This window comes from Triticum urartu, chromosome 5 (genome assembly GCF_003073215.2).
Source record: "Triticum urartu cultivar G1812 chromosome 5, Tu2.1, whole genome shotgun sequence".
Classification (NCBI taxonomy): domain Eukaryota; kingdom Viridiplantae; phylum Streptophyta; class Magnoliopsida; order Poales; family Poaceae; genus Triticum; species Triticum urartu.
In genome coordinates, this window is record NC_053026.1 from 252,373,451 (window position 1) to 252,400,882 (window position 27,432).

The following is a 27,432-nucleotide window of genomic DNA, read 5'->3' on the forward strand; positions in this document are numbered from 1 at the left end:
TTAGCTCTACCATCGGACAGTGTTCAGGAGATCGCACCGGCAACCACTCCGACCCTCAATTTGGAACCTGTTGCGCCATCCATGGATGGGTGGATAGACCCCCCACAGAGGCCGTATCCTCAATGGCGATCGAGCCGAATATCGACCTTACCCTTCACGAGAGCCGTGATGCCAAACTGCCGGATCCTTCTTCGGCCACGGACTCCGAACCGCCTGCGCCCGTGCCTATCGAATCCGACTGGGCGCCGATCATGGAGTTTACCTCCGTGGATATCTTTCAGCACTCGCCCTTCGGCGACATACTGAACTCATTAAGGTCTCTCTCCTTGTCAGGAGAGTCCTGGCCGAACTACGTCCGGCGGGATTGGGATGCGGATGACGAAGAAATTCGCCGCCCACCCACCACCCATTTAATAGCCACTGTCGACGATTTAACTGACATGCTCGACTTCGACTCCGAAGACATCGACGGCATGGACGATGATGCAGGAGGCGAACCAGAACCACTGCCCACATGGCACTGGACAGCCACCTCATCATATGACATATATATGGTGGACACACCCAAAGAAGGCAATGGCGATGGGACAGCGGAGGATGACCCCTCCAAGAAGCAACCCAAGCGCCGACGTCAGCGGCGCCGCTCTAAGTCTCGCTAAAGCAAAAGTGGTGACACCGGCACAGGAGATAATAGCACTCCGGACAGTGCCGAAGACAACAACAATCCCCTCCAGCAAGATTTAGGGCAGGAGGATGGAGAAGCCAGCCCTCCCAAGAGAGCGGTAGATGGAGAGGCGGAGGATGATAATTACATGCCTCCCTCCGAAGACGAGACAAGCCTCGACGATGACGAATTCGTCGTGCCCGAGGATCCCGTCGAACAAGAGCGCTTCAAGCGCCGGCTTATAGCCACGGCAAATAGCCTTAAGAAAAAGCAACGCCAGCTTCAAGCTGATCAAGATTTGCTAGCCGACAGATGGACTGAAGTCCTTGCGGCCGAGGAATATAAACTCAAACGTCCCTCCAAGAGTTACCCAAAGTGCAGGTCGCTACCCTGACTGGAGGAGGAAGCACCAAAACCTACATCTCCAGTGTATGACGCGGCCGATCGGCCACCTCGTGGCCGCGACAGAGAGGCATTTCAGCCAAAAGCTCAGCTCGCACTCCGACGCCACTCAAATAAAAATTTCAAGGCATGGGGAAATACGCCAGACCTGCGAGACGTATTAGAGGACAAAGCAAAGCATGCAAGATCAATCTACGGATCACGAGGGCACGCCACTATGCGAGACGATAACCGTCACGCCGAATATAGTAAAAGTAAATCCGGCCAGGCCGAACACAGCGGGCAAGACTCATTTGAGCTGCGTCGCGATATAGCCCAGTACAGAGGCGCCGCACACCCCCTATGCTTCACGGACGAAGTAATGGATCACCAAATCCCACAGGGTTTCAAACCCGTAAATATCGAATCGTATGATGACACAACAGATCCTCCGGTCTGGATCGAGGATTTCCTCCTGCACATCCATATGGCCCGCGGCGACGATCTACACGCCATCAAATACCTCCCACTCAAGCTCAAAGGACCAGCTCGGCATTGGCTCAACAGCTTGCCAGCAGAGTCCATTGGCTGTTGGGAAGATCTAGAAGCCGCATTCCTCGACAACTTCCAGGGCACTTATGTGCGACCACCAGATGCCGATGACTTGAGCCACATAATTCAGCAGCCAGAGGAATCGGCCAGGCAATTCTGGACACGGTTCCTAACAAAGAAAAATCAAATCGTCGACTGTCCGGATGCAGAGGCCCTAACAGCTTTTAAGCACAACATCCGCGACGAGTGGCTTGCCCGGCACCTTGGCCAGGAAAAGCCAAAATCTATGGCAGCCCTCACGACACTCATGACCCGCTTTTGTGTGGGAGAGGACAGCTGGCTGGCTCGCAGCAATAACATATCAAAGAACCATGGTACTTCGGATACCAAGGACGCCAATGGCAGGTCACGTCACAACAAACATAAGCGCCGCATCAACAATGACAATACTGAGGATACGGCAGTCAATGCCGGATTCAAAGGCTCTAAACCCGGTCAATGAAAAAAGCCATTCAAAAGAAGCACTCCGGGCCCGTCCAGTTTGGACTGTATACTCGATCGCTCATGTCAAATACACGGCACCCCCGACAAGCCAGCCAACCACACCAACAGGGATTGTTGGGTGTTCAAGCAGGCCGGCAAGTTAAATGCCGAAAACAAAGACAAGGGGTCACATAGCGATGACGAGGAGGAGCCTCGACAGCCGAACACCGGAGGACAGAAGAGGTTCCCCCCACAAGTGCAGACGGTGAACATGATATACGCAACCCACATCCCCAAGAGGGAGCGGAATCGTGCGCTAAGGGACATATATGCGTTGGAGCCAGTCGCCCCAAAGTTCAACCCATGGTCCTCTTATCCGATCACCTTTGATCGCAGGGATCACCCCACTCGTATCCATCATGGCGGATTCGCCGCACTGGTCCTAGACCCAATCATTGATGGATTTCACCTCACTCGAGTCCTTATGGATGGCGGCAGCAGCCTGAACCTGCTTTATCAGGACACAGTGCGCAAAATGGGTATAGAGCCCTCAAGGATCAAACCCACAAAACGACCTTCAAAGGCGTCATACCAGGTGTAGAGGCCCATTGCACAGGCTCCGTCACACTGGAAGTGGTCTTCGGATCCCCGGATAACTTCCGAAGCGAGGATTTAATCTTTGATATAGTCTCGTTCCGCAGTGGCTATCATGCACTGCTCGGGCAAACCGCATTTGGGAGATTCAATGCGGTACCGCATTATGCATACCTCAAGCTCAAGATGCCAGGACCTCGGGGGGTCATCACGGTTAATGGATACACAGAGCGCTCTCTCCGTACGGAGGAGCACACTGCGGCCCTCGCAGCAGAAGCGCAAAGTAGCCTCTTAAGGCAATCCACTAGTTTGGCGATTAAAGACCCGGACGCCTTTAAGCGCGCCTGGAGTAATCGACAACAAGACCGCCTGGCACGTTCCGAGCTCTCATAGCAATGCGGCCCCCGCCCCAGCCAAACGGCGAAATCCGTGCCACGCGTACACAATTACGCATTCAAAATACCATGGGCACAGGTGGGGAGGGGGGAACGACTACGGCACGCCCCAAGACGCGGCTCCACCGCACTAGGGGCTTCCTGCTTTGTTATTTTTCTCTCTTTCAGGACTTTAATCTCTAGAAACCCTGTCCGGCAGTATGATTGCCGGACACATGATGCAGCAACCAAGGAGGCAGAAAGCTACGTCGCACCATTGAACTCCCAGGTGGATTCCGATAACGAGTGAAATACTTGCTTTAAATACCATTCCTCAGCTTGCCCTTGGAGGGGACATGTCAAATAGTCCTACTTTCTGCTTATCGCACTACTTGTATCATTCTGCTTTAACACACCTTTTTGAATAAACAATGCATAGCACTAGACTATTATCACATTCTCTATTCTTCTTTATATATATATATATGTTCATTCATGACATCCAGCACCCGTACACTCTGGTATGGCCAGTACGCTGGGGGCTTAAGCATACCCCATAATATGGCATGAGAAGTCCGAACACTTTCGACAGTGCGGCTCCCCGAACTTATAGCATTATATGCATCAGCTCCGAATCATGTCTTGAGTTAATAGTTGGGTTTGCCCGGCTCCCATGTTTTGGTACCTTACGTTCCGCTATATCGGCTAAGGTAGCACTGGGAGAACTACTGCGATTGTGCCCCGGTTCAGCTGGGCTAAGCACCTCAGTAGAGAAAGCTAAAACTGACTGTCATGATAAGGCGAGAGTTGGTCGCTATTCGAGACGTTTCGAGTCCCTAAAGACTTATGCCGCTTAGAGCGAGGAGTCGGCTTTGTCCGGCTTAAAGGCGTGTATAGCGCCCCAAATTCGGCCTTCCGAATACTAGGGGCTTCGCCAAAATTTAAAATTATAGAATTCTATGGCTAAGTGAGAGTGATAAAGCATTATAGTCCGATTGCCTTGTTCGTTGTGCTGAGCACCTCCCTCGAAGGACCCAAAAATGGGAAAAAGAGTGCTCAGGTTTATCCCGAACACCCCAGCACCCGTGGCATGGGGGCAGAAGCCGACGACTAGCCATCTCTCAGATTTGATAAACAGCCGAACAGAAGGTAATATTTTAAATTCAAACAAGCGTTGCATGGCGCATATGAAAAAGTTTTCATAATACAAGATCACACGAGAAAGTTCATTCAAATATTACATCTTTCGCACACTCGTCCGCTACAAGACGGGCACCCTTCAGGACACCCTCATAATACATCTCGGGGTGGCGATGCTCCTTGCCCTGTGGCAGCCCCTCCTTCACCAGCTTCTCGGCGTCCATCTTGGCCTAGTGCACCTTTGCACGAGCAAAAGCCCGGCGGGCACCTTCGATACAGACGGACCACTTGATGACTTCCAGCCGTGGGCAGACATCCACAAGCCGCCTCACCAGGCCGAAATAGCTGTTGGGAAGGGAGTCGCCAGGCCACATCCGGACTATAAAGCCCTTTATGGCCTATTCGGCCGCCTTGTGTAGCTCGACCAGTTGCTTCAGCTGGTCGCTCATGGGCATCGGGTGTTCGGTCCCAGTATACTGAGACTAGAACAACTTCTCTGTTGAGCTTCCCTCCTCGGCCTGGTAATATCTCGTGGCATCCGACACGCTGCGGGGCAAATCTGCGAATGCTCCTACAGAGCTCCGGACTTGGGTAAGTAACAAGTGATTTACTTTTGCGTGCTTGCTTTGCATATTGAATGCCTTACCCTCCGCTATCTTCCTCATCGCCTCAATCTTCTGGAGGGCCTTTTGGGCTTCAGCCTTGGCATTCTTTGCACTCTCGAGGGCCGCGGCTAGCTCGGACTCTCGTGTCTTCGAGTCAAGCTCCAAAGCCTCGTGCTTCTTCATGAGAGCCTGGAGCTCTTGCTGCACCTCGCCCACCCGTGCCTCTTGCCTTTCCCACTCGGTGCGCTCCTTGGCCGCTTTGTTTTCGGCCTCGGACAACGCTTGCTTCAGGGTCGCCACTTTGGTCATGGCCCCTGGCACATTCATGATGATCCTGTCATTTCGCAACCGCATTTTCTTTTATATATAGACAAGGTATTACTTACCTTTGTTCTCCTCGAGCTGCCTCTTGGCAAGGCCGAGCTCTTTCTCGGACCCCTCGAGGTCCTGTTTCAGTGCGGCGACCCCCGCAGTCAGTGCGGCAGAGGTCAGCAGCGAAGCCTGCATACGCATACAGACATACTTATTTTAGACTACTGCGGATATTATTTGATCCTCTATTCGGCTTTTCTTTGTGAACACCAAACAGAGCATCAGGGGCTACTGTCTATGCGGTAATATTTTCCTATATTCTAAATACTTAGCTCAAAGCCTGTTAGAAGGCTGGCACAGGCTTCAGTCAGTCTGCTCTTGGTGGACTGAACCTTCTTGACCACCGCACTCATAATAGTGTGGTGCTCTTCGTTGATGGAAGCGCCGCGAAGTGCTCCCAGTAGGTTGTCCGGTGCCTCTGGATGGACAAAGGTCACCGGCACGGGCGGCTTGCCCCTTTTGGAAGGGGGCCGCCTGCCCGAGTCCGGAACCACTGGAGGTTCCAGCGCAGTGTTCGACTGAGGGCCGAACTTGGAGCCCCCGGGAGCCTTGCTCCCTTTACTCCTGGAGTCTGGAAGGTCGCCATGAGGTGCCTCCTGGACTGTCTCCCCCCAGCTCGGTGCCCCTTGAGACAATACCTCGGCATTGTCCGTATGGCAAGGGGAGGAGGCAGTTGGAAGTGTATCACTATTCATGTCCAACGAGTCCAAGGAACCGTCCGACGATGATACATCGATGCGGGCTTGGGTCGGACTGCATAATCATATTCGACGCTAGGAGAAGCAGTGCAACAAAGGTATACTATGAGTTACTCTGGTATCCGAATACTTACGACTTCGCCAGGGGCTTGGCCCTGAGCAGCCACTCGTCTTCGTCGTCGGCGGCAGTGGTGGAGCAGTCCGGAAGGAGAGTCCTTCCCTTATTGGACCCTTCGGCTTCCCCGATTGGGGCGGCCTTCGTTTTCTTGTCCCCCCCGGCTGGAGGTGGTGAATCTTCATCATCCTTCTCCTCGTTTTCACGGGAGGAGGCTGTCTCGGTGTTATCGGACGATGAGTCTGATACCACCTGGCGCCGGGAACTCTTTCGGGTTCCCTTGGCCTTCTTCTTGGTCTTGTCCGCACCTCATAAGGAGCCGGAGCCTGCATCTCTGTCAGGAAAGCGTCCGGAGGGTCTTCGGGCAGGGGGGCCAGACAGTTGATCAGCTCCGATGTCTCCACCCAGTCCTATCAAAGGCATGGGAGCTCAGACCCCGCACATGGTTAATCTATGGGAAATAAATACCCTACCAGATGTACAGAACTTACCGGATTCGCATGGCTCTTCGCGCTTAGCCCGCGGTCCTCGCGCTTACCAGACCTCGGCGCCCTTGAACAACACCCTCTACACGTCTTTATGCATCGTGTCGAAGAGCTCGCTGAGAGTCTGGTGCTGGGCCGGGTCGAACTCCCATAAGTTGAAGTCCCGTTGTTGACACGGGAGGACCTGGCGGAAGAGCATGACCTGGACTATGTTGACAAGCTTAAGTTTCTTGCTTGTCATGTTCCGGATACACTTCTGAAGTCCGTCCAGCTCCACCGATGAACCCAAGGATAGGCCCTTCTCCTTCCAGGAAGTGAGCCACGTGGGGATTCCGGATCGAAACTCGGGGGCCACCACCTAGTTCGTGTCGCGCGGCTCGGTGATGTAGAACCACCCCGATTGCCACCCCTTTATGGTCTCCATGAAGGAGCCCTCGAGCCATATAACGTTGGGCATCTTGCCCACCATGGCTCTACCACATTCCGCTTGTTGGCCACCCATCGCCTTCGGCTTGATATTGAAGGTCTTCAGCCACAGGCCGAAGTGGGGTCGGATGCGGAGGAAGGCCTCGCACACGACGATGAACACCGAGATGTTGAGGATGAAGTTCGGGGCTAGATCATGAAAGTACAGCCCATAATAGAACATGAGGCCGTGGACAAATGGATGGAGGGGAAACCCTAGTCCGCGGACGACGTGGGGGAGGAAGACCACCCTCTCGTGAGGTTCTGGGGTAGGGATGACCTGCCCCGCGGCTGGCAACCGGTGCGCGATATCCGCGGCTAAGTATCCGGCTCCATGTAGTTTTTGATGTGTCCCTCCGTGACGGAGGAGGCCATCCACTTGCCTCCCGCTCCAGACATGTTTGGAGAAGGATGTGGACTTGGGCGTTGGAGCTCGAGTGCACGAGAATGGATGAGCAAGGAGGAAGAAGGCGTGGGAAGAAAAAAGGTGGGATCTTATCCCTTTATAAGGGCGGACTCAACAATGCGCCCCCACTAGCCTGGTAAAACATGCTTATCCCCCAAGCGCCATAATTGATGGCGCGGTTGGGTTACCCACATCTGTATTGATGAGAATCCCATAATAAGGGGAACATGATCTCTTCTTTGACAAGACATGTCAAGAAACTACCTCGCGTTATGTGTGGGGCTGGTTAAAGAAAAACGGCTCGAATAATTACCGGGCCATGGCATGATGTGATGCTGCCGAAACGTGTCAGCAGATTAGATTTGTGGAAATATTATTCTCTCTACGGTGGTATGTGGAACTTATTTTGTAGGGTCGGACACTATCCTTGTATTGAAACTCTTCTGTGGTGTATTCGAAGGAGGAACCCGCCTTGCAATGCCGAAGACAACACTGTGCGTCGGACTCATCATCATCGAAGCCTGGTTCAGGGGCTACTGAGGGAGTCCTGGATTAGGGGGTCTCCGGATAGCCGGACTATATCCTTTGGCCGGACTGTTGGACTATGAAGACACAAGACTGAAGACTTCGTCCCGTGTCCGGATGGGACTCTACTTGGCGTGGAAGGCAAGCTAGGAAATACGGATATGTATATCTCCTCCTTTGTAACCGACCTTGTGTAACACTAGCCCCCTCCGGTGTCTATATAAACCAGAGGGTTTTAGTCCATAGGACAACATACAATCATACCATAGGCTAGCTTCTAGGGTTTAGCCTCTCCGATCTCGTGGTAGATCAACTCTTGTACTACTCATATCATCAAGAATAATCAAGCAGGACGTAGGGTTTTACCTCCATCAAGAGGGCCCGAACCTGGGTAAAACATCGTGTCCCCTGCCTCCTGTTACCATCCACCTTAGACGCACAGTTCGGGACCCCCTACCCGAGATCCGCCGGTTTTGACACCGACAATGAAGATGGTCTCTCTCAAGCAACCCTGCAACCAAATAACAAAGAGTCTCTTGTGTCCCCAACACACCCAATACAATGGTAAATTGTATAGGCACTACAGGAATCAGCTACTTTGCCGTCTGCCACGACGGACAGCAAAGGCATGAACGGCGGATGGAAAAGGTCTTTGCCGTCTGCCGCGGACGGCAAAAGGCTCCGGCAAAGTAAGGTCCGGCAAAGAGCTACTTTGCCGTCTGCTTTACGCAGCTGACGGCAAAGGGGCCTTTGCCATCAGCAGCAGACGGCAAAGAAAGCAGATGGCAAAATTGCGTTGTTAGTCCGTTAGGTGGCTAACGGCAGGCCTTTGCCGTCCGCCGCTGATGGCAAAATTTGTCCTGCCTTTGCCGTCCGCCGTATGATGTTAGTTAGACGTCACTACATGGTAGGCCTTTGCCGTCCTCCGCTGACAGCAAAATTGTTTACTCTTTGTCGTCTGCCACTGTAGGCAAACTGACCAAATGGGTCAGCTCCCAGGAAGCACAGTTGGCTGCCACATGGCTTCTTTGCCGTCCGCGGCTGACGGCAAAGAGCCCGTTGCCGTCGGTGGCAGACGGCAAAGAGCCTGCATATTGGCTCTTTTTCTGTTTTTTTTAATCCAACAATTTTCACAGCAAATATATAGATATATTTCACACGGCTATTTAATAGCAAACATATCACATATCTAGCACATAATTAAGTTTCATCCATTCATACATAAGCAAGTTCCATCAAGTTCCATCCATACACATTGTTCCATCCATATACATATTACAATGCAAAGTTTCATCAAGATAGCAAGTTCCATCATAGCAAGCTAGATACAATGCAAAGTTTCATCAAAGAAAAAACAAGCACTCCATCATAGCAAGCTAGCTTCCATGAAGTGAATGAAATCTACAAAATGGCAAATAAGAAAATTAGAAATATATAGGTGACTAGAAGAAGAAGACTAGAACAAGAAGAAGACTAGAACAAGAAGTATATGTCATTTATGAGCTAAATTAGGTGAAATGTCACATATATGAGCTAACTAAGTTGAAATGGGTCGTTTATGAGCTAACTAAGGTGAAATGGATCATTTATGAGCTAACTTAGTTGAAATGGGTCGTTTATGAGCTAACTAAGGTGAAATGGATCGTTTTGAGCTAACTAAGGTGAAATGGATCATTTATGAGCTAACTTAGTTGAAATGGGTCGTTTATGAGCTAACTATGGTGAAATGGATCAATTTTTAGCTAACTTAGGTGAAATGGATCATTTAAGAGCTAATTTAGGTGAAATGGATCGTTTTTAGCTAACTTAGGTGAAATGGATCGTTTATGAGCTAACTTAGAGAAATGCATCATTTTAGAGCTAACTAGGTGTGATGGGTCATTTTGGAGCTAACCTAGGTAAGATGGGTCATTTTGGAGCTAACCTAGGTGAAATGGGTCATTATAAAGCTAAGGTAGGTAAAATGGATCATTTAGGAGCTAATCTAGGTAAAATGGGTCATTTTAGAGCTAACTTGGATAAACTGGATCATTTATAAGCTAAGTAAGGTAAAATGGGTCATTTTAGAGCTAACTTAGGTAAAATGGATCGTTTATGAGCTAACTAAGCTAATTATCCAATTTTTGACATAAGTAAGCTAAGTACAAATCGTTTTAGAGCTAACTTAGGTAAAATGGATGGTTTTGGAGGTCAGTAAGCTTATTAAGTCATTTTGGAGGAAAAGAAGCTAACTCTAGGTCATTATGGTAAGCATATTGGAGGAAATAAAGCTAAGTCTAGGTCTTTATGCATTTGTTAAGCAAAACACTAGAGAAACTTACCGTGATCATGGAGGTGTAGGAGCGGGCTGGCTCGTGCCGGTAGCTAGAGAAGGATCGTGCGATGCTTGTCTGGAGTTACGCTGCACCAATGATCATTACCAATGCCTCGTTACCGTGATGACACTCAAATGTTAAGACTAGCAAGTAATGTACATTCAAATTAAACTCACCGTGGTCCCAGGAGCAATCACTGGCATCGGCGGAGCGGTCTGACCGGACTTCTTACACACAGACTGCACATTTGGTTTTGACAAACACAGTCATACTAGTTAGTAATGAGACAAACACTACATGAATGTTTTGGCTAATCTGCAGAAGAAACTTACCACAAGGAGCTCGTACATGGCCCTTGCCTGCATGTCATTCCGTGCCCTCTCCTCCTCCAACATCTTCGTCGTCCTCTCCTCCAACTCCCGCTGCCTCTCCGCTGCCTCTGCCAGAAGTTTCTCCGTTCTATCTCTCTCACTCTGTATAGAAGCCTGCAACACCACTCACATGACCATTTGTAATCATTGATAGAAGCGCACACAATGTAATGGAGAAAGATAACTGAGTACGTATAACTAACCTTGAAGGTGAGTTGGACTGGCCGTTCACGAGGCCTTATCTCAGGAGCGGAGCTCGACTGGCGCGGTTTGATCTCCGGTAGAGTGCTAGGACAACAGATAAGTCCATCTCCCATGGCTATGGAGCCATGGGACCTCCCGCCACCAGATATCATCAGCAGCTCTGTATCAATGGGACCCTGGCTCGAGTTAAAGTCCTCCCCTTTCCTCGCCTTCCCCTGATCTCTATATTGCATGAGCTTGTCGTGGGAGGAGATGTTGGTGAAGTTCTTTGGATCATCGAGGTCAGACGCAGAGAATGCCTTGACTTTCTTGTAAGGGCCAGTGTGGGCCATGGCATACAGGTCGTACACCTCTGGCACCTTATCCGCCTTATTGTAGTGTGCCTGAAAGAGAGAAACAAAGTTAATTAGTAATTAAAGGGCTAAAGCTAGCATGATGAATGAATTGCATGAATCATGAAGCAAACCACATACCCAGTTCCGCCCGAACTGAAATAAGTTGGAGCTGCCTTGATGGTGTGGCACACCTTCCATTTGGGTACGTTTTTCCTTGGCCTCATTGTGGAGGGCTAGCCATTCATTTGAGAACCACTCATTGACCAACACCTCCCAACAATCCATCTGATCCGCACACCATCTCGGAGGGGCCTATGTTAGCAAATAGAAACTTGAGCGCTACGGCTATGAAATACTAAATGAAGGAAGTAAGTACAAGGCCTTAAGAATTACCTTCATGTACTGCTCCTTACTCAAGAACTTCTCGCGGCACGCTGGCTTGGTCTTCTTGATACCACGCGAGGCGTAGTAGTCTCGAACAGCCTGCACCCGAGCCTCGTGCCGTAAGTTCTGTAGTAGGCGCTTGTAGATGTTATCGATAACATTTGCCGCTTCCTCCTCGTATCCCTCCTCACACCTGTAGAATGTCTGCAATCAAATGAGACAATATTGATTAGTACAATTAATAACTAGCTAGTTGAAGATTTTTAATTGTGTAAAGGAGAAATTACCCAGAACTTTCTGATCACCACGTATGCCCTTGTCTTGCACAAGGCACCGTCGATAATCTCACCCGGCGGGGCCGAGGCAGCCAAGTAGTGCTCCCAACTCAATCCAAGCCCTGGAAGACGACCCTCACCAGGCAACGTGACAAACCCCAGGAAGTTTTGCCGACAAAGAACTCCAAGGACGGAGTTGGGCCGGCGGACACTATGATGGTGGTCCCAACCCCTGCAGCATGACAAGGCCAGCACATTAGTTATTTGAAGAAACGTGAATGCAGAAGGTACAAAAATATTAAATGCACTTACCTCTCCCCATCAGGGAAATCAACCACCTCTGCTCGCGGGTCGCTGGCACGGACGGGAGCCGTGTACAACCACGCAGGTGGACAGTGGCCCCCTCCTCCTCAATATCAGTCGGCTCCCCACCATCATCAGCATGGCCACTCGGCTCCTCAGGCTGATCCGGCCAGGTACCCCATCCAGATGTGTGCTCCTTCGGGGTCTCGTGGGCCGAAGGCCCGTCGACCCGAGGCTCGTGGGCCGAAGACCCGTGGACCGGAGGCTCATGGACCAGAGTCCGTGTAGCCTCCTCCTCGGACGAGTCCACCCTAGCAGTCACGTTCTCGGGTGAAACAGCTAGGGGTGGTGGCGAGGAAGGCGCCGTAGCAGTCACCCTACCTCCTCTCCCGCGACCACGTGCTCCACCTCCTCTCTTCTTCTTACCTCGTCCCCTGTTGGGCACCACGGTCGACGAAGAAGGGCCTCGCGGTGTCGCCATACTGTCCAACAACGCTCGGCGGAGAGGTGCGTGTGGAATGGAAGACCTCACACCACGCGCCGACGAAGAAGGGGCCTCAGCGCGCTCCCGACCAGCTCCCAGCATCTTTCAACACCTGCCATGACAAAGAATAAATGAAATTAGTACAACATAAAAAATACTGACATGAATAATAATATGTATATCACTTAAGTGTATCATCATCAAGTACAACATAAAAAAATTGAATACCTGACACTACTAATAATCTCGATCAGTATCATTAATAAATGCATAATCATCATCATCACTATAATCAATGACGGGCGCATAGGGTTCAGTGGCATCAACATGTGCAAGGCCACCTTGACGTAATCGGTCAAGCATTGATAGGTCATCCGCAGAAGTAACCTCTTCTTGTTCCGGCTCTTCTTATTGCTCCTCTGGGGTGATGTCGGATTCACTGTCGCTGTCTACTTCAATGTTTTGGGGTGAAGTATAGCGGTTCTTGAAACGCTTTTTGGAAAGACGTGTCTCTTGGAAGAATTCTCCTTCATATGTGTCTGGGTTAATGTGAGGTTCATAATCCTCTTCCTTTGGGGGAGAAAGTCTAGCACGTGGCGGCACTTCATAAACGACATCCCAAACTTTCAGATTTGGATTAGTTTGGCAGGCCCACGGTAGATAGAATACTTGGGTCGCCTGTTGAGCCGTAATATAGACATCAGGAACATCTAAGTGGGTGCTTTGGTTGATTTCAACTAGCCCTATATGTTCATCAGTCCTTCTAGTCTCCTTCGGCTGAAACCAATAACATTTGAAGACTACGACATTCGGTGGGTTTTCACCATAGTAGAAGTTCATAAATTGCTTCAACTCTCCCATAATACTCGGTACCTCCTTCGCCGATAGAAGATACACAACAATTTGTAGACTTTCGGTCGGCCATAGATAGCTCTTTGCCATAGGTACGAAAGCGATACCCGTTGATGTCATATTTGTCAAATGAACGGACCTTATAGTCAAAACCATTAGCGACTTGTCTCAATTCGGTGTCCATAGACTCTGAATTAGCCTACAAGTTTAATATGAAAGGATTGTTGCATTACACACAAATTAGCGAATGAAATGAAATTGTCTAATAGAAATTACCGTTTGTTTGAACCAAGAGATGAAACTGGGATAGCCGCCTCCTTGCTTTGCAAGAAGCTCATACTCTTTGACGAAATCCTTTTGGATCACCGCTCCATACAAGAATATGGCGACGTATCGACTGTATGAAATATCCAGGAATAAGAGCAGTTCAAAGGAAATAGAAGTTGTGAAACAATGTACCGAGAACTTACTCGATGTACGGCCGCACTTCTATCAGGTTGTTGAAGATATACAACGAAATGGTCTGCCATTCTTTGTTATCCAAAGATACTGGATTTGAAACACTGGCTGGTGTGAGATTCCCTTTGAATAGGCTGAGGTTGGATCCACCCTTTTTAGGGTCGTCAGCATTGTACCGAGGCTTCGGATTATGCAAATGACAATTTTTGGCTTCGTAGTGTGCTGTCACGAAGTTTGCCGCCTCCTCAGTGATGAATGCCTCAGCCACCGATGCTTCAATTCTTTGTTTATTTTTACATTTTTCTTGAAGCGTCTCCTGCATCCTCTCAGTTGGGTAGCACCAACGATTTTGCACGCCCCCCCCCAATCTTGCCTCGGTCGGGAGATGCAAAATCAAATGCTGCACTGGATTAAAGAAGCCCGGTGGAAAGATTGTCTCTAACTTGCAAATCAACTCCGACGCCAACTCTTCCATTTCTTCTAGCACGCCAGGCGATAGTTCTTTCGCACAAAGAACATGGAAGAAATAGCTGAGTTCTGCCAGTACTAGCCGTTCATCCTCAGGGATGAAGCCACGCAACATCACCAGCATTACCCGCTCAATCCATATGTGCCAATCATGGCTCTTGAGACCAAATATCTTCAATTTATCAAGACTCGCTCCCCTCTTTAGATTTGCTGCATACCCATTGGGGAACATCAACTGCATTTTCACCCACAAGATAATTTCCCTCATAGCTAGCCTTCCAAGATTGAACCATGCCTTTGGCTTCGTCCAGTTCTTCTTTCCTTTCGGTTCTTTCATGTTTTGTAATGGCCTATCACATAGAGCTTCCAGATCGACTCTAGCCTTAGTATTATCCTTTGACATCGCATCTATGCCGAACAATGTACCAAAAAGTGCCTCGACGATATTCTTCTCAGTGTGCATCACGTCAATGTTGTGTGGGCAAAGGAGGTCTTTGAAGTAAGGCAGATCCCATAAGCATGTTTTGTGAGTCCAGTCGTGCTTAGAATTATACCCCTTGAAGTACCCTGGACGCTCTGGATCTGGCTCGAGAGCGTTTAACTGATCCAGGGTCTGTTGGTCTGTCAACGCAGGTGGTGCAGAGTTTTTGACAACTCTACCTCTGATGAAGTTCTTCTTGTCTTTCCTAAACTTATGGCGAGGATCCAGGAACTGTCTATGCATGTCGAAGCAAGAAAACTTGCGACCGGCCGAAAGCCAACGAAACTCAAGAGCTCCCTTGCATGTGGGGCACGGGAACCATCCATGCACACACCAGCCAACGAATAGCGCATACGTCGGCAAGTCATGCGTTGAGTACATGTACCAGACACGCATTATGAAGTTCCGTTTGCTATAGGCGTCGTATGTCTTAAACCCATTATCCCAGGCTTCTTGCAATTCGTCCTTAAGCGGCTGCATGTACACATTCATATTTTTCCCCGGATAGTTGGGCCATGGAATTATCAACGTCAGGAAAATGTTCTTTCTTTGCATAATCTGTCCGGGGGGGAGATTGAGTGGAAAGACAAATACGGGCCAACAACAGTATTGGGCTGCCGTCATACCAAACACACTGAACCCATCCGTGCCGATGCCGACTCGAGGATGCCTCGGATCTGCCGCTTTGTCAGCATGTAATTCATCAAACTTTTTCCACGCAACACCATCCAATGTGTGTACCATCATCAGATTCCCATCTGCATGTAGTTCGGTTCTTTTGCCTATTTTGTGCCATGTCATCTGTCTGGCCGTCTCTTCGACCATGAAAAGACGTTGAAGTCTTGGTACGATTGGCATATATCGAAGAAAACTAACGGGGGTTTGGTCTATGTCTTCTCACCCATACCGTTGTCTACCACAATATACTTGGAAGACTTGCAAATGGGATAATAGTTCTGACCAGTGTGACCGGTATACATCCACGCACGATCACTCATCTTGACTTTCAGAGCTACTGGACACACAACAATTATATATATAATTCACCATGTATATATATATTCATCAGTTGATCTACTTTGTCAATTTTATTACGTCCATGCAACCTACACTCTACTAGGTAATGATAGGTCCTAATCCCACCCGAGTATGTGTAGATTGGGTTCATTTTCCCATGCTATGCTCCGGATCCGACGCAAAATTTCGGCAGCACCTCCCCATTGTTCTCCTGATACACGTCTCTGCAATAAACAGAGAGGATGTGTACCCGGAGAACAACAGGGGAGGCACTGACGAAATTTATGCGTCGGATCCGGAGCAAAGCATATGGGAAAACGAACCCAATTTACACATACTTGGGCTGTCCATGGATAGCATTGGACAATTCGAAAGAATCAAGGTAATAAATATGCAAATGCATGCATATTTATATCTATGATGCTTTCGAACGGGAGACACATATTGGTTACGCATACTGATGATACAAGACACATATATAACTAGCTATCAAGTTTCATCGGCAGGAACACCGGAACAAAGCAAATAATTAATGGGGGAGGAGGACATGTCATTTGTGCTCACCCACGAACCAAGGGGCTCGTCAAACGCACGGCGAGGTCATCGAACACCAAACCTCGCAGCGATGAAACAACTGCACATTTAAATCTACCCGATCAACACAATTATATATGATGTTTTTCATAACAAAATCGAAAAATATATGACCTAACTAATAATTCACAAATATATGACCCCGTCGGCCTCTAGAAGGCCAAAGAACACCTTTTCGGGAGGTGTCGAGGGTCAGGGTGTCGTGTCGGTGTCGGGGTGCCGTGTCGGGGTCGGGGTTCTATTTCGGGGTCGGGGGGTTGGTCAGGGGGTCGGTTGTCGGGGGTCGTGTCGGGGTCGGGGTGTGGTGTCGGGGCCGGGGTGTCGGGGTCAGGGGTCAGGGGGTCGGGGTGTCGGGGTGTCGGGGTCAGGGGGTTAGGGGGTCAGGGTGTCGGGGTGTGGTGTCGGGGTCAGGGGGTCGGGGTGTTTCCTTCAATCCTTCTTCTTTCTTTGTTTCTTTCTTTCTCTTCTTCTTCTTTCCTTTCTTCTTCTTCTTCTTCTTCTTCTTCTTCTTCTTTCTTCTTTTTTCTACTTTTTTTTCTTCTTTTCGTTTCTTCTTCTTCTACTACTTCTTCTACTTCTTTTCTTCTTCTTCTTTTTTCATCTTTTTTCTACTTCTTTTCTTTTCTTCCTTTCTTCTTCTTCTACTTCTTTTATTCTTTTTCTTTTTTCATCTTTTTTCTACTTCTTTTCTTTTCTTCTTCTTCTACTTCTTCTACTACTTCTACTTCTTCTAATTCTTTTCTAACACTAACACTAACACAATCTAGCACTAACAATTAAACATAAAAAATGAAAAAACAGGAAAAAAAGAAGTAGTCCCTCACCGGAGCAATGTAGCGGGGGTAGCGCCGGGCGGCGGGTGGCGGGGCGACGGGGCGTCGGCGGGTGGGGTGGGGGCGGAGGGGTGGTGGGGCGACGGGGCAAGCGCGGCGGCGCCGGGCGGCTGGTGGCGGGGCGACGGGGCGTCGGCGGGTGGGGTGGGGGCGGAGGGGTGGTGGGGCGACGAGCCAAGCGGGTGCGGGGGCGGGGGTGGAGCCGGGCGGCGGGGCGGCGGCGGGGGGCGAGGGCGGCGCCGGGCGGCGGGGGCGGCAAAGAGCCGGCAGATGGCAAAGGCCTGTTTTGCCGTCTGCCGTTTCTTTGTCGTCTGCTTTTCGGTAGCTGATGGCAAAGAGCTGGCAGATGGCAAAGTAGCTGATTCCAGTAGTGAGGTGCACTAGTTCGGCGAAGAGATGGTGATACAAGTGCAATATGGATAGTAGATATAGGTTTTTGTAATATGAAAATATAAAAACAGCAAGGTAACTTATGGTAAAAGTGAGCACAAACGGTATTGCAATGCATTGAAACAAGGCCTAGGGTTCATACTTTCACTAATACAAGTTCTCTCAACAATAATAACATAATTGGATCATATAACTATCTCATGCAACAAAGAGTAACTCTAAAGACACTAATAGCGGAGAACAAACGAAGAGATTATGGTAGGGTACGAAACCACCTCAAAGTTATCCTTTCTGATTGATCTATTCAAGAAAACATAGTAAAATAACTCAAAGCTATTCTTTCCGTTCAATCAATCATAGAGTTCGTACTAGAATAACACCTTAAGACACAAATCAACCAAAACCCTAATGTCACCTAGATACTCCATTGTCACCTCAAGTATCCGTGGGTATGATTATACGATATGCATCACACAATCTTAGATTCATCTATTCAAACCAACACAAAGTACTTCAAAGAGTGCCCCAAAGATTCTACCAGAGAGTCAAGACGAAAACGTGTGCCAACCCCTATGCATAGGTTCATGGGAGGAACCCGCAAGTTGATCACCAAAACATACATCAAGTGGATCAATAGAATACCCCATTGTCACCACGGGTATCCCACGCAAGACATACATCAAGTGTTCTCAAATCCTTAAAGACTCAATCCGATAAGATAACTTCAAAGGGAAAACTCAATCCATTACAAGAGAGTAGAGGGGGAGAAACATCATAAGATCCAACTATAATAGCAAAGCTCGCGATACATCAAGATCGTACCACCTTAAGAACACGAGAGAGAGAGAGAGATCAAACACATAGCTACTGGTACATACCCTCAGCCCCAAGGGAGAACTACTCCCTCCTCGTCATGGAGAACACCGGGATGATGAAGATGGCCACCGGAGAGGGATTGACCCCTCCGGTAGGGTGCCGAAACAGGTCTAGATTGGTTTTCAGTGGCTACGGAGGCTTCTGGCAGCCAAACTACCGATCTATTGTGCTCCTCGAAGTTTTTAGGGTATACGGGTATATATGGGAGGAAGAAGTACGTCGGTGGACCTCCGGGCTGTCCACAAGTGTAACACCCCGGATATAACTTTCCCTATTTGTACTCCAACTCTTGCCGTTTCCGGCGTTAAGTTATATTTATTTCCTCGGGTTCGGGTTTTGTCTCCGTGTGTTGTTATCGTTGTCATGCATATCATATCATGTCATCATGTGCATTGCATTTGCATACGTGCTCGATTCAGGCATTCGAGCATTTTTCCCGTTGTCCGTTTTGCATTCCGGCGCTTCCTTCTCCTCCGGTGGTCATTTCTAGCTTTGTTTCGTGTGTGGGGATTAAACGTTTCTAGATTGGACCGAGAATTTCCAAGAGGCCTTGGTTTACTACCGGTAGCCCGCCTGTCAAGTTTCGTATCATTTGGATTTCGTTTGATACTCCAACGGTTAACCGAGGGACCAAAAAGGCCTCGTGTGTGTTGCAGCCCAACACCCCTCCAATTTGGCCCAAAACCCACCTAAACCTTCTCCATCATCTAGATCGTTCGATCACGATCGCGTGGCCGAAAACCGCACCTCATTTGGACTCTCCTAGCTCCCTCTACCTCTATTTAAAGACCCCCTTCATTTTCTTCTTCTTCTTCCCCCGAAACCCTAGATACGCCACTCCTCGCGCGCGCCGGACAACTCCCCCGCCGACGGACGCGTCCGCCCTCCGTGTCCGCCGCCACGTGGCACGCCACCATTGGCCTCCGCCGCCTCAGCCGCCACTCCCTCCGCCGCCGGCCCGGGAGGACCACCCCGGGCCCCCGAGGCCCGTTCACCGCCCCGCGCCGCCTGGGCTCCTCGCGCTCCCCGCCGCCTCCTTCTCTGCCCCGCCATTGAGCCGAGGCCGCCTCGCCCGCCCGGCCGCCGCGCCGCCTCGCCCGCCACCGCGCCACTGCGGGTCGCCGCCGCCGCCGCCGCGCAGCGCGCCGCCCCCGCCGCCAGCTCCCTCCTCCGGCGAGGATCCGGCGCCCCCGGCCCCTCTTGCCTCGGATCCGGTCACCTCCGGCGAAACTCCGGCCGCTACAGTGATTCCGTCCGTCCTCGTAATCCATGCAAACCCTAGATCTGTCTCGGAGAGGTTGATTTTTTTCACTAAGTCCCAGAAATTTCAGTCCATGTGCACATGTTCGTGGCTCCGTAACTTTGCATCCGTAGCTCCGATTCATGCATATATCATATCAAAATGTTCATCTCAGAGAGCACATCATTCCATTCCATCGCATCATTTTCATTTGAGCTCATCTTGATGCCCGAAATGCTGTTAGAATAGGGCTACTTGAGTTAATTGTCAGATCTGTTACTCCGTTTAGCACTTTTGTCATTTTTGCCATGATTAATGTGTGCATGATATGCCCATGATTTCTACATGTGTTTTGTTAAGGGTTTTGTCATCTCTCCAGAGGTGCAACCCATGTATTTTTAGGATGTGTGTGGTGCCTTGTGCAAGTTTGCAAAGTGGTGCACTTGCTAAGTCTGTTTTCAGGAACTTGGTGATTTCTCTAAGTCCTGGAGCTGTTTATCTCATGATGCCATATGTTCGTGTTGTTTTCTAGTGATCCATGCCTCTTTTGAGGATGATCAGTAAGGGAGTTTTGTTAATATTGTAGTTATCTATCCAACCATGCCTTTTTTTTCAATTATGGAGCAACCTAGCTTGAGTCAATCGAGCTCTACTTTTGCTACTTTGTGAATCTGGGGCAGATTGTCAACTTGTTTGCAATTTTGCCGATGATGTTGTAGTTGATCCGTGCATGCTATGCTATTGTTCTTGCCATGTCTAGCTTGAATTTTGTGCTTCTTGATGGATGTATGCTTTCTTGCCATGACTTGCTCTAGTGAGTGCATCGAGCTCGTAAACATGCCTACTTGAGTTATATTTCAGCATGTGCTCAGTTTTCACTAAGTATGAAAACTGATTATGTTTTTGCTATGTTCACATGCTTGCAATTGTATTTTCTGATCCCTTTTGGCTCAAGGTCACTAAGGGACTTTTGTTAAGCTCTTTGAGTAGCTCCATGCCATGCTTTACTTTGCCATGTTCAGGTCCTGTAGCATGTAGTTTTGTTGCTCCGAAGAGTGCTACCTGATCTGAAATTCCAGACAAGTGTTAATTTCACTAAGTCTGAGATCTGTTTGCCATATGCATTTTTGCCATGCTTGTTTGAACCTGTTAATGGATGAATTGGCCGTAGCTCAGTGCTAGACTTTTGTTAAGCATCTTGTGTGCATCCCTGCCATGTATTTTGTTGTCATGTTTGGGTGCTGTAGCATGTTCATCTCATTGCATTTAGATGGCTACTTGCTGTAAATCGCAGACCGGTGTCATTTTGAATCGCTTGCCATTTCCAAACCGTAACTCCGATTCCGGCGTTCTTTATATCGTTTTCAAGCGATTTCATCTCATCTTTCCAGTGGAACACTTTTTCCAAGTTGAGGCCAGGTTCATGCATTTCCTGTCATATCTTGCATTTTGCATCCCGTATCGCATCCCGCATAGCATATCATCTTTGCATTGTGTTGTTTGTTTGCACGTGGTTGATTGTATCCTTGTTGCTTGTTTGTCTTGTTTGGGTAGAGCCGGGAGACGAGTTCGCTAACGAGGAGCCCGTTGAGTTTGCTTTGAGGATCCAGTCAACTCTGACAACTGTGCAGGCAAGATGATCATACCCTCGAAATCACTACTATCTTTGCTATGCTAGTTTGCTCGCTCTTTGCTATGCCAATGCTACGATGCCTACCATTGCTTTCAAGCCTCCCAAATTGCCATGTCAACCTCTAACCCACCATGTCCTAGCAAACCGTTGATTGGCTATGTTACCGCTTTGCTCAGCCCCTCTTATAGCGTTGCTAGTTGCAGGTGAAGATTGGAGGCCGTTCCTTGTTGGAACATTTATTTACTTGTTGGGATATCATTATATTATCTTGTTATCTTAATGCATCTATATACTTGGTAAAGGGTGGAAGGCTCGGCCTCTCGCCTAGTGTTTTTTTCCACTCTTGCCGCCCTAGTTTCCGTCATATCGGTGTTATGTTCCCGGATTTTGCGTTCCTTACGCGGTTGGGTTATAATGGGAACCCCTTGATAGTTCGCCTTGATTAAAGCTTTTCCAGCAATGCCCAACCTTGGTTTTACCATTGCCACCTAGCCTCTTTTTTCCTGGGTTACCGGAGCCCAAGGGTCATCTTATTTTAACCCCCCCGCCAGTGCTCCTCTGAGTGTTGGTCCGAACTGAGCTAGACCTGCGGGGCCACCTCGGGGCAACTTGAGGGTTGGTTTTACTCGTAGTAGTCTCATCTGAGTGTGCCCTGAGAACGAGATATGTGCAGCTCCTATCGGGATTTGTCGGCACATTCGGGCGGTGTTGCTGGTCTTGTTTTAACCTGTCGAAGTGTCTTGATAAACCGAGATACCGAGTCTGATCGGAACGTCTTGGGAGGAGGTCTATTCCTTCGTTGACCGTGAGAGCTTGTCATGGGCTAAGTTGGGACTCCCCTGCAGGGATTGAACTTTCGAAAGCCGTGCCCGCGGTTATGGGCAGATGGGAATTTGTTAATGTCCGGTTGTAGATAACTTGAACCCTAAATTAATTAAAATGAATCAACCGAGTGTGTTTCCGTGATGGCCTCTTCTCGGCGGAGTCCGGGAAGTGGACACGGTGTTGGAGTAATGTTTGCACAGGTTGCTCTCTAGTTTCTCGCTCGCGCTTTGCCTCCTCTTCTCGCTCTCTTCTGCATATAAGTTAGCCACCATATTTTGCTAGTCGCTTGCTGCAGCTCCACATATATTTACTTGCCATACCTATAAGCTTAAATAGTCTTGATCGCGAGGGTGCGAGATTGTTGAGTCCCTGTGGCTCACAGATTACTATTACACCAGATGCAGGGCCTGATGATTCTGCTCCAGGAGACGCGTATGAGCTCAAGTGGGAGTTCGACGAAGACTCTCAACGTTACTATGTTTCCTTTCCCGATGATCAGTAGTGGTGCCCAGTTGGGGGTGATTGGGACCGTTGTCGCTTGTTGGGTTCTCTTTTATTTTGGTGCCGTAGTCGGGCCATGAGTGTTTGGATGATGTAATGTTATTTATGTACTTGATTGACATGGCGAGTGTAAGCCAACTATGTTATCTCCCCTTTATTATTCATATTACATGGGATGTTGTGAAGATTGCCTAACTTGCGACATATGCCTTCAATGCGATTATGTCTCTAAGTCGTGCCTCGACACGTGGGAGCTATAGTCGCATCGAGGGTGTTACAAGTTGGTAATCAGAGCCTTCCCCGACCTTAGGAGCCCCATTGCTTGATCGTTTTTAGCGGCCGAGTTGTGTCTAGAAAAATGTTTTGAGTCATTTAGGAATTATATATCGGAGAGTTTAGGAATTCATTTTACTTCCCAGTCTCCTCATCGCTCTGGTAAGGCATCCTGACGTAGAGTTTTGACCCTTCTCTTCTCAAATTTCACTAAAAAAGTTTTTAGGATCACGCGGGTATCTTGGAATCGTTCCGATGGTTTTATGATGAGAACATTGTCTTGGTGCCTCCTGTCAGGGGTTTAGTGGAAGTGTCCCGGGGAGTTGAGCTCTGAGGTGTTGTCATCATAATTTTATCGTTGCAGTTCTGGAATACCTGAGTTTAGTACGCCGACATCGAAAATCTCTTTTATGCAGTTCGTTGGTGAGATAACCTCGACGCCACCCAGTACTGGGGCGGGAGTTCGGGAGTATCGCCACAACTTGTATAACGGATACTTTTTGAAGGTTGAGGTAGATGGTTTCCGAAGGTTTCTTGGTTATGTGTTGAAGGCTGGATACAGCTGGATGTAGGATTTGCTAGATTTGGGTGAGATATTATGCTTCCCCTGTATCCCCAACACCTGATTGCATAACCGGAAAGGTTCGGGAATCTCATAGGTGGGAATTCTAGTAGCTCTAGTTCTTCTTTCACGGATATTGGTTTGAGATTGGGATTTCTTACCGATTATTCGTTCTTGATCTGTACCTTGTTGATTTATTTCTCTACCTTAATTCTACGTGGCTTCTCAATTTATGGATATGTGACCATTTCAAGAGGAATGCATTCGTTCATTTTGTTCGGATGTGAAGACTATGTGTTGCAATTTTCATTCCGTTGGGTTCAGCTTCAATATTTATCTGTCAATGTGCTAATGGTGGTCAACCTCTTCAGGATGGCTCCTCCAACGCGCACGACTCCGAATCCTGATCCGCCACCACCTCCACCTCCTCCAGAGGCATGGCAAGCTGTGATGGCCGTAACCAATGCAAACACACAGTTGATCATGCAAATTCTTCAAGAGCGCAATCAAGGCAACCAAGGGAATCAAGGCAGCAATCAGAATCACTTTGCTACACTCAACCAGTTCCTTGCTAACGGGCCAAAGACTTTCAGCAATTGTGTTGAGGCAACCGATGCTGATGATTGGCTTGTGGATCTGTGCAAGCATTTCGAGTGCAGTAACGTCAGGCCTGAGGACTTTGTCAAGTTCGCTTCCTTCCAACTCAAAGATCAAGCTGCAGAATGGTTCCAGCAGTACAAGGATTCCAGAGGTGGACGTGTTATCACCTGGGATGATTTCCGTCGAGATTTCCGAGCTCATCATATCCCTCAAAGCGTGGTTGAAAGAAAGCGTGAGGAATTCCGCAATCTGAAGCAAGGCTCTTTGTCTGTCTATGACTACAACAAGTTGTTCCAGAAGCTCGCCCGCTTTGCCAAGCAGTACGTGCCTGATGAGAAGAGCATGATATACCAGTTCAGGGGTGGTCTCAGAGAAGATATTCAGCTCGCTCTTGTTCTCTTTGAGCCCTTGAGGTACGATGAGTTCTACAACATGGCACTGGAGAAAGAGGCTGCTCAGTTGAGGTGTGATGCTTCCAGGATGCGAGTCAGAGATGCTACTCCTTCTTCCTCTACTCAATTGTCCAAGTAGCAGAAGTTTTGGCTTCCTCCTCCTCCGTTCCGTCAGCCGTTTCAGCAGAAGAGCAAAGGTGGCAGTGGTTCTTCCCACCTACCCAACCCTGGCTTTCAGAACAAGACTTCGTCTCAAGCTCCAAGATCGAGTGCTCCGTATCACCGTCCGCTTTCAGAGGTCACGTGCAACAAGTGCCAACAGAAGGGTCACTATGCCAACAAGTGTTTCAACCAGAGGCGTCTTCCTCCTCCTCCTGTCAGATCAGCAAGTACAGCTGTGGTCAAGCATAACCCCAAGCATGCCAAGGTCAATTTGATGAATGAAGCTCAGGCAGAGGACTCGTCAGATGTGATCATGGGTAACCTTCCTGTTAATGATATTCCCGCAAAAGTACTTTTTTACTCTGGTGCATCGCATTCCTTCATGCCATTCCCATTTGCATTGGAGAATAATTTTAGTACTAAGGCATTACCCAGAGCTATGCAAGTCGTCTCTCCGGCTAAGCGTCTGAGTTCTAGTTTGATGGTTCTGGATATTTCTATCTTGATGGGTGATTTCAAGTTTCTGGCTTCTCCAATGGTTCTTGGTAACTCAGATATTGATCTTATTCTCGGGATGGATTGGCTTTCTAAGCACAAGGTTCAGCTTGATTGTGCAGCCAGGCAGATTCAATTGACTCATTCGTCTGAGGATGTAATTGTCTTTGCCGCTCGTGATGATACCATTCGTCTGTTTTCTCTCAATGAGAAGGGTGAATTGGATGCCATCTCTCAAATTCCAGTCGTTTGCGAATATCAAGACGTCTTTCCAGAAGAGCTCCCAGGAATGCCTCCGCACCGGCCAGTTGAATTCGTTATTGATCTTGAGCCTGGTACGGAACCTGTGTGCAAGCGTCCTTACAAGCTCGGACCTGAAGAGTTGAAGGAGCTGAAGAAGCAACTCGATATTCAAGAGAAAATGGGTCTCATCCGGCCTCGTTCTTCTCCGTGGGGTTGTGGTGTTCTTTTTGTGAAGAAGAAGGATGGAACGGACCGACTTTGTGTTGATTACCGTCCAGTGAACAAGAAGACCATCAAGAACAAATACCCACTTCCCAACATCAATGAGCTGTTCGAACAACTCAAAGGTGCCCAAGTATTCTCCAAGCTTGATCTCCGTATGGGTTATCACCAGATTCGCATTCGTGAAGAAGATATTCCCAAGACAGCATTCAGAATAAGCTTCGGTTCATATGAATACACTGTCATGTCTTTTGGCCTCGTCAATGCTCCTCCGACATTCTCTCGCATGATGAACTTCATCTTCAACGCCTACACCAATGACTTCGTTTTGGTCTATCTCGATGACATTCTAGTTTTCTCGAAGAACAAGGAAGATCATGCCAAGCACTTGCGTTTGGTTCTTGATAAGCTCAGAGAACACAAGTTCTACGCCAAGTTCTCCAAGTGTGAATTTTGGCTTGATGAGGTTCTTTATCTTGGTCATATCATCTCTGCCAAGGGCATTGCCGTGAATCCTGAGAAGGTGTCTGCAATTGTGAATTGGGAACCTCCTCAGAACGCGAAGCAACTCCGCAGTTTTCTCGGTCTCGCAAGCTATTGCCGAAGATTCGTTGAAAACTTTTCTAAGATCGTGAAGCCTCTCTCAAATCTTCTCCAGAAGCACGTCAAGTACGTTTGGTCTCCGGAGTGTGATATTGCTTTCAACACTTTGAAAGAGAAATTGATCACCGCTCCAGTTCTGACTCCGCCTGATGAATCCAAACCGTACGAGGTCTTTTGTGATGCATCTCTCCAAGGTCTTGGCGCAGTATTGATGCAAGAGAAGAAAGTTGTTGCTTATACATCTCTCCAGTTGAAGCCTAATGAGAAGAACTACCCCACTCATGATCTCGAGTTGGCGGCAGTTGTGCATGCTCTTTTGACTTGGAGACATCTTCTATTGGGAAGAAAAGTGGACATTTTCACTGATCACAAGAGTCTCAAGTACATCTTCACTCAGCCTAATCTCAACCTCAGGCAAACTCGATGGGTCGAAATGATTCAAGAGTATAATCCGAGTATTGAGTATACTCCAGGAAAGGCCAATGTGATTGCTGACGCATTGAGCAGAAAGGCTTATTGCAACAGTCTTATTCTCAAGCCTTATCAACCCGAGCTTTGTGAAGCCTTCCGCAAACTTAACCTGCAAGTTGTTCCCCAAGGTTTCCTCGCCAACCTTCAAGTCTCTCCTACCTTGGAAGACCAGATTCGCCAAGCCCAGCTTCTTGATGCTATGGTGAAAAAGGTGAAGATTGGGATGGCCAAGAGTCAGTCCAAGTACAAGTGCTACCGCCTTGATGACAAGGACACTCTCTTCTTTGAGGATCGTAGGGTTTTCCCAGTCACGACGTTGTAAAACGACGGCCAGTGAATTGTAATACGACTCACTATAGGGCGAATTCGAGCTCGGTACCCGGGGATCCTCTAGAGTCGACCTGCAGGCATGCAAGCTTATTGGTGGACTCGAATGAAGCGCGAGATCGCTCAATTCGTGAATGAATGTGATGTCTGTAGAAGAGTGAAGGCAGAACACCAAAGGCCAGCTGGTCTCCTCCAACCTCTTGCCATTCCAGAATGGAAGTTTGACCACATTGAAATGGACTTCGTGACTGGGTTTCCAAAGTCCAAGCGTGGCAATGATGCTATATTCGTTGTCATCGACAAACTCACCAAAGTGGCTCACTTTCTGCCTATCAAAGAGTCGATCACTGCAGCTCAATTGGCGGAACTCTATACCTCTTGAA

General features: G+C 48.6%; 1 long non-coding RNA gene across 1 annotated transcript; it reads right to left on the bottom strand.

The window, feature by feature from the left end:
* Positions 1-9,056: 9,056 nt before the first annotated feature.
* On the bottom strand, positions 9,057-10,261 carry LOC125555863. The gene is made up of 2 exons (XR_007304920.1): positions 10,181-10,261; positions 9,057-9,260 (listed from the first exon to the last, which is right to left on the bottom strand). It is a non-coding gene; the product is annotated as an uncharacterized LOC125555863 (long non-coding RNA).
* Positions 10,262-27,432: the final 17,171 nt, after the last annotated feature.